Genomic DNA, 16,817 nt, shown 5'->3' with positions numbered 1-16,817 from the left:
TAAAATATATAACCAACAAGGACCTACTGTATAGCACAGGGGACTATTCTCCATATTTTGTAAAAACCTATAACTGAATTGCTGTGCTATACACCTGAAACTTACACAATACTATAAATCAACTATACTTCAGTTAAAAAATTTTTTTAAGAAAAGAAAGAAGTTGAAAGAATATTCAAGTGAATAGTTAGTATAACCATGAGACCTAGGTTAGGTAAGAAGGAAAGTGAGGACATGACAGGATGATGGACAATGAGAAGGTGATAGCCTGGAATTAGACATCCTAGTGGGACTGAAGGATTATTGGAGTTAGGGTATTAGAAGGAGTGAGCTGGAAAAGACAGGTGGTGGTGATGTTGGAAGTGGCATGATTATTATTGACAGGCTCAATCAGCGTTCCTCACTGGAACCACAGAACACAGAAAATGAATCGAATGTTTTCCTTACTTCTCCCAAGGATGGTACATAACTGGTTGGTACTATTCTAGATGCGGAGGACAGAGTTTAATGCATTACATACAATGGATGCCTGAGGACATTAGGCTTACTTCTCTCTCAGAAATCCCACTTGAGAAAGGCTGAGATGGTATGATCCATGGGAGCTGATAGCAAAAAGGTAAAGGAAGTGAGAGGACAGATACTGAATGAATCATAGCTTAGGTTGAACTACAGAAACTGCAACTTTCATATTCTTCAGTCTAATATGTACATATTAAAATCACCAAGAATGATGGCAAGACTGGCAAAAAGAAAGACAGCAAGTGATATGTTAAAAGTTTCAACGAATAGCCAGGAAAAGGGGTGGGGTGGGTGACCAGGAGGATAGTAGATGACTTCTTCAAGGTGGAGCAGCAGGCGTAGCAGAATGGTCTGTGCTTCAAACCAGGTTTTCCAGTAGTCTGGAAGCAACAACAAGAGTAAGAGGATATTTACCCCACCTCCAGGTCAGTGGTATTGTGTTGTAAGGAAGAAGAAACAGCCAGTACCTGAGAAGGTACAAGGAGAAGCAGTATGCTCAGAGGACAGCCATCTTTCAGTTCGAGCAAGAAGATGAAGGGAAATTCCACAGAGAGGGTTAAGAATGTCGATTTTTTTGATCACTGACCCTAATTCCAGAGGGCAGAGCCATTTTGAGCGCAGGAGAGGGAGACTGAGTCATATTAGAAAAGTGCCCCCAGATGACGGATTAGAGTCGTGGGATGAGAATCTAGGTGATGAGAGAAGCTATGGGAAGCCTGAATTTCTTGGGGGTGTCCAAGGTAAGCAGATTTAAGGCAAGACAGGATTAGTCCAGGTTATCTTCTTTTTTTCTTTTAAACTTTTTTTTAAATGAGATTGATTGATTGATTGAAGTAATTTTATTTTATTTATTTATTTTTGGCTGCGTTGGGTCTTCGTTGCTGCGCTCAGGCTTTCTCTAGTTGTGCCGAGCAGGGCTACTCTTTGCTGCGGTGCGCAGGCTTCTCACTGCGGTGGCTTCTCTTGTTGTGGAACACAGGCTCTAGTTGTGCAGGCTTCAGTAGTTGTGGCGCGGGGGTGCAGTAGTTGTGGCACACGGGCTTAGCTGCTCCGTGGCATGTGGGATCTTCCCAGACCAGGGCTCGAACCCGTGTCCCGTACACTGGCAGGTGGATTCTTAACCACTGTGCCACCAGGGAAGTCCCCAGTCCTGGTTATCTCTTAAAGGAGCAGTACTAGCCAATGCCATGACAGAAATGTTCTATATCAGCAGGATCAAACTCGGTAGCGACTAGTGCCTACTGAGCACTTGAAATGTGACTCATATGACATTCACAAAAATGAAAAGAGTATCAGTGAACTGTGGGACTATTTCAAGTGACCTAATACACAGGTAACTACAGTCCTTGTACAGGGCAAGGAACAAAAACACATGTGAAGAAATAATGACTGAGAACATTCCAAACTTGATGAAAACTATAAATCCACAGATCTAATAAGTTCTAAAACCCACAGGTACAATAAGCATCTTTTTAAAAGAGCATAGTGCGACTTCCCTGGTGGTCCAGTGGTTAAGAATCTGCCCTCCAATGCAGGGGACACAGGTTCAATCCCCGGTCAGGAAACTAAGATCCCACATGCTGTGGGGCAACTAAGCCCACAAGTCACAACTACAGAGCCCCCACACTCTGGAGCCTGCACGCAATGAAAGATCCCACATGCTGCAACTAAGACACAGCCAAAAATAAATAAATAAATATTAAAATTAAAAAAGAGTGAAGGGCTTCCCTGGTGGCACAATGGTTGAGAGTCCGCCTGCCGATGCAGGGGACACGGGTCCGTGCCTCGGTCCGGGAAGATCCCACATGCCGCGGAGTGGCTGCACCCGTGAGCCATGGCAGCTGAGCCTGCGCGTCCGGAGCCTGTGCTCCGCAATGGGAGAGGCCACAACGGTGAGAGGCCCACGTACAGCAAAAAAAAAAAAAAGAGTGAAAAGGCAAGTCACTCTGACAGAGTTGTCATACCTCACAGAATTTCTAGTCAGGATATGTATAAAAGAATACAAAAATAAATAAATAAATAAACACATCATAATCAACTGTTAAAAACCGGTGTAAGGGCTTCCCTGGTAGCGCAGTGGTTGAGAGTCCACCTGCCAATGCAGGGGACATGGGTTCGTGCGCCGGTCCGGGAAGATCCCACATGCCGTGGAGCGGCTGGGCCCATGAGCCATGGCCGCTGAGCCTGTGCGTCCGGAGCCTGTGCGTCCGGAGCCTGTGCTCCGCAACGGGAGAGGCCACAACAGTGAGAGGCCTGCATACAGCAAAAAAAAAAGCGGTGTGATAGGGACTTTCCTGGTAGTAAGACTCCCCACTTCCACTGCAGAGGGCATGGGTTCGATCTCTGGAACCGCATGGAGCAGCCAAAAAAAAAAAAGATGAAAAAAAAACAAACACAAAAAACAGTGATAAAGGAAAAATCTTAAAGCCAGAGGAAAACAATGAACACACAGAAAAAACAAAGATTATACCAGATTTCCTGGAAACAATATAAGCAAGAAGACAGGGGAGCAAAATCTTTTAAAATACTGAAAGAAGAAAGTTAACTTACTAAAATTCTTTAACCTATCAGCAAAATCTTTCAAAAATGAAGGCTGAGACTCAGACACAGAAAACAAATTTATGGTTACAAAAGGGGAAAGGGGGCTGGGGAGAGGGATAAATTAGAAGGTTGAGATTAACATATACACACTACTATATACAAAATAGATAACCAACAAGGACCTACTATATAGCACAGAGCACTATATTTTGTAATAAACTACAAGGGAAAAGAATCTGAAAAGGAATATATAGAGAATATATATATATATAACTGAATATATATAACTGACTCACTCTGCTGTACCCCTGAAACTAACATGATATTGTAAATCTAGTATACTTCAATAAAAATAAATAAAAATTTAAAGGTAAAAAAAAAAAAATGAAGGCTACTAAATGTAATATGATATCCTGGATTAGATCCTAGAACAGAAATAGGTTAGTAGTGGAAAATCTGGTGAATCTGAATGAAGTCTAGAGTTTAGTTAATGCAATAGTGTTAATGTCTCAGTTCTGAAAAATGCACCATGGTTATAATGTTAAAAAGATGTTAACATTAGAAGAAAGTGAGTGAATGGTATAAAGAAACCTGTGTACTATCTTTCCAACATTTTAACAAATCTAAATTATTCCAAACTAAAAACTTTATTGGAAAAAAAAGACAAAACAGAGACTTTTCAGATATACTAACACTGAAACAATTAATTGCCAGCAGACCCACAAACAAAAAACAAAGTCCTTCAGGCAGGACTGGATTGTGGGCCTCCCTCCGTTTAATTCATATGTTCAATACCTAATGTGATGGTATTTAGAGTTGCCTCCTTTGGGAGGTAATTATGATTAGATGAAGTCATTAAGGTGGGATCCTCATGATGGAATTAATGCCCTTATAAGAGGAAACACCAGAGAGCTTGCTGTCTTTCTCCCAGTACATGCAGAAAAGAAAAGCCATATGAGTTCATAGTGAGAAAGTAGCCATCTGAAACTCAAGGAGAGAGTTCTTACCAGACACTGACCCTTCTGGCACTTTGATCTTGGACGTCTCCAGAATTGTTAGGAAGTAAATTTACATGTTTAAGCTACCTAGTCTATGGCATAAGAAAAACATGACACCAGATGTAAATACAGAGTTACACAAAGAAATGAAAAGCACCAAAAATGGAAACTACATGAATAACTACATGACTGTTTCTCTTTATCGTCAAACAATAACTATTTAACAAAATAATAATAATGTATTATGGGGTTTACAATACATGTACAAGTAAAATGCATGACAACAGTAACAAAGTTGGGGAGGGATAATAACAGTAAACTATTGTAAGATGTTTATATTATACACGAAGTGGTATGGCATCACTTGAAGGTAGACTGTGATAGGCTAAATATGCATACTAAAAATAACCACTAAAATAAAAAAGCATTATAACCAGCAAGTCAAAAATGGAGATAAAATGGGATCATAGGGAGGGAGAGAGAGAGAGAGAGAGAGAGATTATAAAAAATATTTGATTGACAAAAAGTAGGCAGAGTACCTAAACAGACACACCAGTCAAAATGGCCATCATCAAAAAGTCTACAAACAATAAATGCCGGAGAGAGTGTAGAGAAAAGGGAACCCTCCTACACTGTCGGTGGGAATGTAAATTGGTGCAGCCACTATGGAGCACAGCATGGAGGTTCCCCAAAAAACTAAAAGTAGAGTTGCCATATGATCCAGCAATCCCACTCCTGGGCATATATCCAGACAAAACTATAATTTGAAAAGATACATGCACCCCAATGTTCATAGCAGCACTATTTACAACAGCCAAGACATGAGGGCAACCTAAATACCCATCAACAGATGAATGGTTAAAGAAGTTGTGGTATATATGTATACAATGAAATATTACTCAGCCATAAAAAAAAAGAAATAATGCCATTTACAGCTACATGGATGGACCTAGAGATTATCATACTAAGTGAAGTAAGTCAGAAAGAAAAAGGGATTTCGCTGGTGGTCCAGTGGTTAAGAATACGCCTTCCAATGCACGGGACGCAGGTTCAATTGCTGGTCAGGGAACTAAGATCCCACATGCCGCGGGGCAACTAAGCCCGTGTGCCACAACTAGAGAGCCCGCATGCCATACCACAACTAAGACCCAACGCAGCCAAAAATAAATAAATATTTTAAAAAAAAAGAATCTGGGGCTTCCCTGGTGGCAGTGGTTGAGAGTCTGCCTGCCGATGCAGGGGACACGGCTTCGTGCCCAGGTCCAGGAAGATCCCACATGCCGCGGAGCAGCTAGGCCCCGTGAGCCACGGCCGCTGAGCCCGCGCATCCGGAGCTTGTGCTCCGCAACAGGAGAGGCCACAATAGTGAGAGGCCTGCGTACCACAAAAAAATAAAAATAAAAAATCTGCCTTCCAATACAGGGGATGCGAGTTACATCCTTGGTCAGGGAACTAAGATCCCACATGCCGCAGGGCAACTAAGCCTGCATGCCACAACCACTGAGCATGTGAGCCACAACTAGAAAGCCCGTTTTCTGCAACTACAGAGCCCACGCACTCTGCAGCCCCCGCGCTGCAACTACTGAGCCCACATGCCACAACTAGAGAGAAGCCTGCACGCCACAATGAAAGATCCTGCATGCCACAACGAAGACCCCGAGTGCTGCAACTAAGACCTGACACAGCCAAGAATAAAATAAATATTAAAAAAAAAGAGGGAAGACAAATACCATATGATATCACTTATATGTGTCATCTCACATATGACACAAATGAAGTTACCTACGAAACAGAAACAGACTTGTGGTTGCCAGGGTGGGGGATAGAGGAGAGGTGGATTGGAGTTTGGGACTAGCAGATGCAAACTATTATATATAGAATGGATAAACAACAAGATCCTATTGTATAGGACAGGGAACTATACTGAGTATCCTGTAATAAACCATAATGGAAAAGAATATTAGAAAGAATACATATGTATATAAATGAATCACTTTGCTGTACACCAGAAACTAACACAACACTGTATATCAACTATACTTCAATAAAAAAATAAAATAAATAAACAGACTCACAGACATAGAAAACAAACTTATGGTTATCAAAGGGAAAAAGGGTAGGGAGAGATAAATTAGGAGCTGGGGGTTAACAGTTATACACTATTATATATAAAACAGATAAACAACAAGGTCCTACTGTACAGCACAGGGAACTATATTCAGTATCTTGTAATACCTATAATGGAAAAGAATCTGAGAAAGAATATATATACATATCTGAATCACTTTGCTGTACACCAGAAACTAATACAACATTGTAAACCAGCTACACTTCAATAAAAAATTTAAAAAAAAACAACTTGAGTGATCCAAAAAAGGTGCCCCCCAAAATCAAAAAAGGACATAAAGATGGCACAAATTAAAAACAAACATCAAGACAATATATTCAAATCTAACTATATCAATAATCACATAAAACTTGAAAGGTCTAAATACCCAAATTAAAGACAGAGACTGTCAGAATGGTAATAAAGACTCAACTATATGTGCTGCCTACAAGAAATTCACATTTCTTTTACATTTAAATGAGATCCTTAAATTAAATTTAAATGTAATTTAAAAGAAAAATTTTAATTACATTTAAATGTAAAGATACAAAAAGATTCAAAATAAGAGGATGAAAACAAAAATACTACAGTAAAACAAGTCAAAAGAAAGCTTGATGGCCACAGCATAATGGAAGTAACAACAAAGGAAGTAACAACAATAACAACAATGGAAATAACAACAAAGTGCACTCATGAGCTGCACTTAGAAAAAGTCACCCAGTGAAGAGACAGAGAAACCTATGAAGGATTCTACACTAGATAACGAGGTTGACACACCTATAATATAAGGAACATTTGAGAAGTTTATAATGGTTTAAAATAGTTTCAAAACGTTGGGACTGTTGAAAGTTTTAAATTTTACAGGCATAGGTTTTGATGTTTAAAACTTATTTTAAGGGAGAAAAATCCCTTGACTTTGCTTAAACATTAAAAGTAATTAAATTGTTAATTGGACTTGTGCAGTATTAACAGCTACGTCATACAGTAAATGTGGGGAAAATTCATTTAGAAAATGATAAATTGTTTTTCCAGAATTACCGTTGTGGCATATTTTCAATTAGTTAATGTGTAATTCATAGTAGCAAAAGTTACATTTTTAAAACTACTTGTATAAACATTTTTCCCAAATACTATGGTTCTTGTGCATAGTTTTTTTTTTTAATATTTATTTTATTCATTTGGTTGCACTGGGTCTTGGTTGCAGCTCACCAGCTCCTTAGTTGCAGCACGTGTGCTCCTTAATTGCAGCCAGTGGGCTCCTTAGTTGCAGCTCGCCTCTCCTTAGTTGTGGCATGTGAACTCTTAGTTGCAGCATGCATGTGGGATCTAGTTCCCTGACCAGGGATCGAGCCCGGGCCCCCTGAACTGGGAGCATGGAGTCTTAACCAGTGTGGCACCAGGGAAGTCACTGTGCATAGTTTTTAAGAATCTTGGATTTAGAGACTGTCTTTTCACAAATTATAGGTTTTACAGAAATTGAAGAATTTTGACAGATAAAATGTTGCTTCTATATAAGTAATGATTCTCTACCTTTTATCAAAAGTTCATCTTAGGGCTTCCCTGGTGGCGCAGTGGTTGAGAGTCTGCCTGCCGATGCAGGGGACACGGGTTCGTGCCTCAGTCTGAGAGGATCCCACATGCCGTGGAGCGGCTGGGCCCGTGAGCCATGGCCGCTGAGCCTGCACGTCCAGAGCCTGTGCTCCCCAACGGAAGAGGCCACAACAGTGAGAGGCCTGCGTACCGCAAAAAAAAAAGTTCATCTTAATCTCCTACATTGTGTTACATTATACGGCTTCTCTGTAACAATGTGTAGTTTGTATGCCTTTTTGTATCACAACCAGATAACCAACTAAAGTTGAAGTGACAATCCTACAAAATACAAAAGTCTTATTTCTGAAGACAATTTCAATTGGGGGAATTCTGTTAAATCACATGACTTTCATGCACTGGGCAAAATGGACTATAGGAATGAATCTGGCTTTAGGGTTATTAACCTTCTTGAAGTCAACCATCTAAGATCCTATATAAGCACTAATGGACAAAATTCAAAACTAAATGATAAAAGTTTATTTTTGAGAAATGTCTCAAGTTTTGAAGGTTTTTTTTTTTAAGGAACACTCATTAAGGAAGTCACTGAAGTAGTATTTTTTAAACTGGAAAAAATCAATCCATGATGCCTGTAAAGTAAATCTAGGTAAATACCATATAAAGAAACTAAGCTAGTTGAAAACATGGCTATATTAGAAGGGAATTTTATTCTCATTCCTATATTATATATGTGACAGAATTGCAAAGAATGGAAATATTTATTTCTTCTAGGCAGCAGAAAAAGTAAGAGTGACTCGTATTTAATAGTCTGTAATATTAACATATATGGACTATATATCAGGATGAAGCAGTGTTAACACAAGATAGCATTTCTAAAATATTATTTTGAACATTAGGTCATTTGGTAATTTTCTATAGTTAAAAGATACTTCTCATGTTTTGAAACTAAATAAATGCGGGGAAATGGCTTAATTATAATTTTAGGCCCGCAGTTTGTAAGTTCCAGAAAAAGGGTATTTGCATGTGACAGGCATTGTATGCTTTAACCTCATGGATAACTATTTTTATCTACAGGTGAAAAGTTTTAATTATTTTAATAACTAGATATTTTGCTTTTCAGAAGTCTTAAAATGGAAGTAGACCCATTGTTTTGAGGGAATTCCATTACTTTATACAAAAACCAGTCATTCTACGTTTGGTCCTTAATAAAATTTTAATTTGGACAGATTTATTCCAGCTAAGCCATAAATGTTAACATGTAAACTTGTTTTTATTAAAGAATTGTCCTATGGGGACTTTCCTGGCAGTCCAGTGGTTAAGACCCATGCTTTGACTGCAAGGGGCATGGGTTCGATCCCTGGTCAGGGAACTAAGATCCTGCATGCCGCATGGCACGGTCAAAAAAAAAAAAAATTCCCCTATCAATAAAAAGAAGGGAACTCCCCAGCAGTCCAGTGGTTAGGACTCCACACTTCCACTGCTGAGGACACAGATTCAATCCCTGATCGGGGAAGCAAAATCTCGCAAGTCACACAGCGCAGCCAAAAAAAAGAAAACTGGAGTAGCTATATTACTGTCATAAGAAGTAAATATCAGAACAAAGATTATCACCAGTGATTAAAAAAAGGTTATTTCATAACAATAACAGGCTCAATCAAGAGAGAAAAATCCTAAATGTTCACACACCTAATAACAAAACTTCAAAATACATGAAACAAAAATTGACAGAACTGAAAAGAGAAATAGGCAAATCCACAATTATAGTCAAAGGCTATAATACTTCCCTCAAAATATTTGTAGAATATTTGGAGAAAAACAATAAGGATACAGTAAATTTGACAACATTATCAACCAACTTGACCAGATTGACATTTATAGAAAACATCACCCAAAATACACATTCTTCTCAAGTACACACAGAATATTTACCAAGATAAATGATATTCTAGGTCATAAAACAAGTTTCAATCAATTTAAAAAGGATTCAAATGTACAAAGTACACATGACCAATGTAATTAAATCAGAAATAACTAACAGAAAAACCTAGAAAAATTTCCAAGTATTTAAAAACTAAATGTTGTACCTCTAAATAACCTATGAATCAAAGAAGAAATCAAAGGGAAATTAGAAAGTATTTTGAATTAAATGAAAACACAACATGCAAAGAATTTGTGGGATGCTTTAGTAGTTCTTAAGCGAAAATTACACCATTAAACACCTATATTAGAAAAGAAGGTCTCTTGCTCAGCTTGACCTTAGCTTCCATTTAAGAAAGTAGAATCAAAAGAGAAAACGAAACTAAGCAGAAGAGGGACTTCCCTGGTGGTTCAGTGGGCAAGACTCTGCACTCCCAATGCAGGGGGCCCGGGTTTGATCCCTGGTCGGGGAACTAGATCCCACATGCGTGCTGCAACTAAGAGTCCGCATGTCGCAACTAAGAAGTCTGCATGCTGCAACTAAGATCCGGTGCAGCCAAAATAAACAAATATGTTTATAAATAAATAATAAAAAATAAAATAAGCACAAGAAAGGAAATAAAGATCAAAGTAGAAATCAATTAAACTGAAAACAGAAAAATTAAACAGAAAATCAGTGAATGCAAAAGTGATAAACCAGGCCAATCAAGATGAAGAAGAGCTGTATCAGGAATAAGAGAGGTGTTATCACCATACATTCTACAGATTTCAAAAGGTATAACAACGAAATATTATAAACAACTATTTATAACAAGAAATTCAACAATGTAGTTGAAATGGACAAATTCCTTGAAATATACAATCAAAGCTTACTCAAGAAAAGAGATAACTTTAATAGCATTATATGCATTAACGAAGTTGAAATTGTAGTTAAAATCCTTTCCACAAACAAAACTTCAAGCCCAGATGATTTTACTGGCAAATTCTATCAAACATTTAAGTTAGAAATAATATAAACTCTTCTAAAAAACTGAAGAGGATACATTTCCTAACTCATTCTATAAAGCCAAAATTACCCTGACATCAAAACCAGATAAAGACATTATAAGAAAACTACAAACCAATAACCCTCATGAAGATACGTGCAAAAATCCTAAATGAAATTTTAGCAAATCAAATCCAACATCAGGAGCAAGGGAAGTTTATCCCAAGAATGCTGGATTGATTTAATATTCAAAGATCAATGTAATTCACCACTCTGCCAGACTGAAAAAGAAAAATCATAACTTCATGTCATACACTAAGAAAAAACATTTGAAAAACAAACACTGTATGCTAACACATATATATGGAATATAAAAAAATGGTTCTGAAGAACGTAGGGGCAGGACAGGAATAAAGACGCAGACGTAGAGAATGGACTTGAGGACACGGAGAGGGGGAAAGGTAAGCTTGGATGAAGTGAGAGAGTGCCATGGACATATATACAGTACCAAATGTAAAACAGATACCTAGTGGGAAGCAGCAGCACAGCACAGGGAGATCAGCTTGGTGCTTTGTGACCACCTAGAGGGGTGGGATAGGGAGGGTGGGAGGGAATGCAAGAGGGAGGGGATATAGGGATATATGTATATGTATAGCTGATTCACTCTGTTATAAGGCAGAAACTAACACACCATTGTAAAGCAATTATACTCCAATAAAGATGTTAAAAAAGAAAAAAGAAAAAACATTTGACAAAATCCAATACCCATTCCTGATCAAAACTCTCAGATGGTTTTACTTTTAGAGCACATAGTTATGCCTAAGCTCTCTTTCATAAAGAGTTGAACAGATACTAACAACAAAACAAATGCTATGAGATTCAAAAAACTATTCTCTAAAAGATGGAGGAAAAAATGGCAGACAGGAATTTATCTTTCCATTTCCAGGAAAGCTAAAACTTATCTAACTGAAATACTTCAAATTTACAACTGAGAATCCTGAAAATGGGGAATTGAAGATTGAAGAAGACAAGAATAAATACAGGTGGACCCTGAACAACGAGAGGGTTATGGGTACCGACCCTCCGCAGAGTCAAAAATTTGTGTATAACTTACAGGCGGCACCCTATATATACACGGATCCTCCATATCTGCAAATCCTCCATAACTGCGGTTCTGCATCTGCAGGTTCAACCAACCACAGATCATGTAATACAGTAATATTTACTATTGAAAAAAATCCATGTATAAGTGGACTCATGCAGTTCAAACCTGTGTTGTTCAAGGATCAACTGTAGATCCAATTCATTGGATCTAACTGGCCCCATGGATTGTTTTGGGACCAACAGAATCCAACTGGGTACTGATCCTTATGTGCATCTTTCTTCAGGCAGTGAGGCAGGTGATCCAACTGATATCAAAGAAGTGATTTCATGATACAGCACGCTTTTTGTACTCTCTTATATAAATGTGTTTCTTACAATATGTCTACCAGCTTATATCATACAACAGAAACTTTTAATAAACAGTTACTATGTACTGCAGACTTATTATGTGTCAGGTACTTTAAATACATCACCTCATTTAATTCCTCTCAAAATTCCTGTGAGGACTTCCCAGGTGGCACAGTGGTTAAGAATCCGCCTGCCAATGCAGGGGACATGGGTTCGATCCCTGGGCTGGAAGATCCCACATGCCACGGAGCAACTAAGCCCATACACCACAACTACTGAGCCTGTGCTCTAGAGCCCACGAGCCACAACTACTGAGCCCACGTGCCACAACTACCAAAGCCCACGCACCTAGAGCCCGTACTCCACAACAAGAGAAGCCACTGCAATGAGAGGCCTGCATACCGCAACGAAGAGTAGCCCCCGCTTACCACAACTAGAGAAAGCCCATGTGAAGCAATGAAGACCCAACACAGCCAAAAATAAAATAAATTTATTAAAAAAAAAAAAGATACATGCACCCCTATGTTCATAGCAGCACTGTTCACATAGCCAAGACATGGAAACAACCTAAATGTCCATCAACAGATGAGTGGAGAAAAGAAATGTGATACATATATACAATGGAATGCTACTCAGCCATAAAAAAGAACGAAATAATGCCATTTGCAGCAACATGGATGCAACTAAAGATTATCATACTGAGTGAAGTAAGTCAGAAAGAGAAAGACAAATACCATATGATATCACTTACATGTGGAATCTAAAATACAACGTGAACCTATCTATGAAACAGAAACAAAATCACGGACATAGAGAACACATTGGTGGTTGCCAAAGGGGGGGTGGGTTGGGGGAGGGATGGAGTGGGAGGTTGGGGTTAGCAGCTGTAAACTTTTATATATAGAGTGGATAAACAACAAGTTCCCACTGTATAGCACTATATAGAGAACTATATCTGGTATCCTATGATAAACCACAATGGAAAAGAATATTTTTAAAAAAGAATGTATATATACATAAATATACAAAAAACTGAATCACTTTTCTATACAGCAGTAATTAACACAACATTTTAAATCAATTATACTTCAATTTAAAAAAGAAAGGGAGGGACGGAGGGAGGAAGGAAGGAAGGAAGGAAGAAAAAAGTAAGACATTTCCTGGCTTCTTCTGCACCAGAGAACTAGAATGTTTTCTTGAAGAAATATTGAAATAAATAAAACAGCAGCACCAACAAGTAAAGCTTAATACAGGTATTTTTTGATAATGTCTACTAATATAGGCCAAGCACTATTGTTAGGTATTTAAGATACAAAATTCTTAACCTCTAGGAAATCATGGTCTAGTGTTAAAGGCAGTAAAACACAGCGGCAGTTTCAAAACAGTGTGACAATCAATACTACAGAAATATAGGTTCTATGAAAGCATAAGAGATGGCCAACTGACCCCAATCTTGGAAGATCTGCAAGGACCCGCCCCCCCGCCCGCCAAAGAAACTGACATCTAAGCTGAAGAATAAATTAAAGTTACTGCTGTCAGCAGTGCAAAGAGCAGAAGAAATATCAAGTAATTCATTTAATTTTAAACTCACAGCACAAAAGAATGACTGTACAAACTACTTTTTTACACTGTAAAACAAAGTCTTTTTTAAAAATGCACAAAAATACCAAGATACTAAAAGAACATAAAGTAATATTAAAAATTAGTTGGTGCGGGCTTCCCTGGTGATGCAGTGGTTGAGAGTCCGCCTGCCAATGCAGTGGACACACGTTCGTGCCCCAGTCTGGGAGAATCCCACAAAAAAAAAAAAAAAAAAGAAAAGAAAAATTAGTTGGTAGACCAGTTTTATGAACAAATCCTAGTAAACCTTAAAGAACAGAAAATTCCTCTACTATTTAAACTGGTAGAACATTAAAATAATGAAAAGCTTCCTCTATTTTATACCATAAACCTAATCCTAAAATCTGATGAAAACAATACCAAAAAAAGACAATTACATAAAACAAACGCCACTAGGAATACAGATGCAAACTCATAAATGATATACTGAGAAAGAAAATTCAATATTATGTTAATGTAATATATCATGACCAAGTAAGATTTACTCCAGAAATGCGAAGATGTTCCAAAATTTAAAACTGTATTAATATATAATACTAACTGATAACAGGAGAAAAACTGTATCATCATCTTGCTAAATAATGAAATTTGATTAAATATTTGATTAAACATACATTTCTAAAAATACTAATAGTAAATAAGCAGTTAAAGAATATTTCTGAAACATAATAAAGAACAGAAATATGAAACATACAGCAAAACATCAGAATACTTCCACAATTAAATTCAAGATCAAGATAAAGATGTACTCTATCACTGACATCAATCAACATTATTGTGGAGTCTACAGTCAATGCAATAAAACAAGCAAAAAAGTTAATTGTAAACACTAGAAAGGAAAAGAGAAAAATTATCATTATTAGCAGATATAAGTGCCTATCTAAAAAACATAAGATAATCAACTGAATATTTATTTCAAAAATATGTTATAGATCAATGGAACAAAATAGAAAATCCAAAAACTAACCTATTTACAGACAAGATTTTAATTTACAATAAAGGTGAAATTTCAAATCTTTGGAGAAAGGATAGATTCCTGAAAAACATTGGTAGAAGTGCCTAACCACTGAGACTCAGTTTTTTCAATATAAATGTACACTGTTTAGAGACACATGTAAATGTGGTAGCAATGTAAAGAAAAGAATGGAAAAGATAAATATAGTAGTTACCTCTGGATGTGTGGAAAGAGACGCATTTGGGGAGGGTCCACACTAAGTCAAGAGGGCTTCAAATATGGTGAATACATGTGTTCAGATTCTTTTTTTTTAAACTATGCATTTACATATTATGCACTCTCCTGTACATACAATATATTTGACAATTTTTAAAAATTTAATGAGATAAATCTGTATGTGCTGTTATAGAAAGATCTACAAGTAATATTAAGTGAAAAAGCAAAACATTATGTGTCACGTGATTCGTTTCCTGTAAAAGTTTTTATTGATGGTATTATGGATAAAGATTTTTTTTTCTGGAAGAATACAGAAGAAACTGTTACCTTTCATTAAATGTACACTGACTCAGATGTATATCCTCATTGTACACCTTTCTACAGTTTTATTTTCAAACACTTTTGAACTGTTTTTATTCTGTTTTGATTTTTTAACAGGTATGTATATAACTTTTTTTTTTTTTTTTTGCGGTACACGGGCCTCTCACTGTTGTGGCCTCTCCCGTTGCAGAGCACAGGCTCCGGACGCGCAGGCTCAGCGGCCATGGCTCACGGGCCCAGCCGCTCCGCGGCATGTGGGATCTTCCCGGGCCGGGGCATGAACCCGTGTCCCCTGCATCGGCAGGCGGACTCCCAACCACTGCGCCACCAGGGAAGCCCTAACTTTTTAATATAAATGTACATGTATAACTATTTTACTCTTGTCAATATTAAGTTTAGTTATCCAAATAGTAGCATCAATGTATTGTTCTCTTCTTTATACTTATATACTTTAAAAAAGAACTATTTAGACAAAATCCTAATTAAAAATCAGACTACAAGAAAGTTCCCCCCCAGAAAAACAAATATCCAACAGAAATATGAAAAACTGTTCCATCTTGCTTATTATTAAAAACATACTTCTGATTATCAAGTTGGGAAAAATAAAAAATGTCATAAGTCTTTGCAGGGAACAAGGAAATTAACACACTACTGATAAGAATATAAATGAGACTATTCAGACTGTAAAGGTTCTGACAGAGTATGCCATATTAAAATTCTAAACTGACTTTGTAGGGATTATGGAGTCAAGAATTTCTAAGCAAGCAAGTACAAAGATCTAAAATTTAAATTCTTAGAAAAAAGCTGGAGTAAGCTAAGTGAAATTTAGAGAGAAAAAGTTGAAGGCAGAGAAGCAAGTTAAGCGTCTGCTATAAGAACTCAAATAACAAGTGATCAAGAAAATAAATGAAAAATGGAACAGGAAGGACAGATGTGAGTGTCATTTAAGAGGTTAAACGCTAAAGGATGTGGGACTCCCCTGGTGGTCCAGTGGTAAAGAATCCGCCTCCCAATGCAGGGGATGCAGGTTCAATCCCTGGTCGGGGAACTAAGATCCCACATGCCACGGGGCAACTACTGAGCCCGCACACCTCAACTAGAGAACTGTGTGCCTCAAACTACAAAGCCCACGTGCTCTGGAGCCCGAAAGCCGCAACTACAAAGACCAACACGCTCTGGAGCCCATGCACCACAATCAGAGAGAGAAAATCCTCGCACCACAACGAAGATCCCACATGCCGCAACAAAGACCCGACGCAGCCAAAAATAAAAATAAATTTAAAAAAAAAAGAAAAATCATATTAAAAAAGCTAAAGGATATGGTGAATCATTTGTGGTGAATGATTAGGTATAAAACATGAGATAGATGAAAGAGTTAGAGATAATTCTGAGCTTTATAACTTGAGGTAAATGAGTGGTTCTACCATCAAATGAGATAGAAGATAAAGAAGAGCGAGAGGTAAACTTAGAGGAAAAAACTATGACTTACTTCACTGGCTTACTGGATGTGACCTATAGACAGGTACAAATCTCCAATTAACAAATGGAAATAGGGAACAAAGGAAAGATGTTAAGATCTATTACAGCACTGTCCAACAAAGCTTTCTACAATGAAGGAAATGTTCTATACCTGCGCTA

The 16,817-nt window shown here is 37.6% G+C and overlaps 1 protein-coding gene across 7 annotated transcripts in view; it reads right to left on the bottom strand.

Annotated features, from left to right (window-relative positions):
* UIMC1 (ubiquitin interaction motif containing 1) overlaps positions 1–16,817 on the bottom strand; it is a 138,521-nt gene that overhangs the window by 107,003 nt on the left and 14,701 nt on the right. Inside the window, exon 2 of one of the 7 annotated variants that reach the window (XM_033414897.2) lies at positions 7,696–7,898. The exons of the other annotated variants lie outside the window; for them this stretch is intronic. The gene's annotated coding sequence lies outside the window, so the exon portion shown is untranslated. The remainder of the gene's footprint in view (positions 1–7,695; positions 7,899–16,817) is intronic. 7 annotated transcript variants of the gene reach the window in all.

The sequence above is a fragment of the Orcinus orca genome, chromosome 3 (assembly GCF_937001465.1).
Source record: "Orcinus orca chromosome 3, mOrcOrc1.1, whole genome shotgun sequence".
Taxonomy (NCBI): Eukaryota; Metazoa; Chordata; class Mammalia; order Artiodactyla; family Delphinidae; genus Orcinus; species Orcinus orca.
Note: the sequence above shows the minus strand (reverse complement) of the source record. Positions and strands in the feature narration are given on the sequence as shown.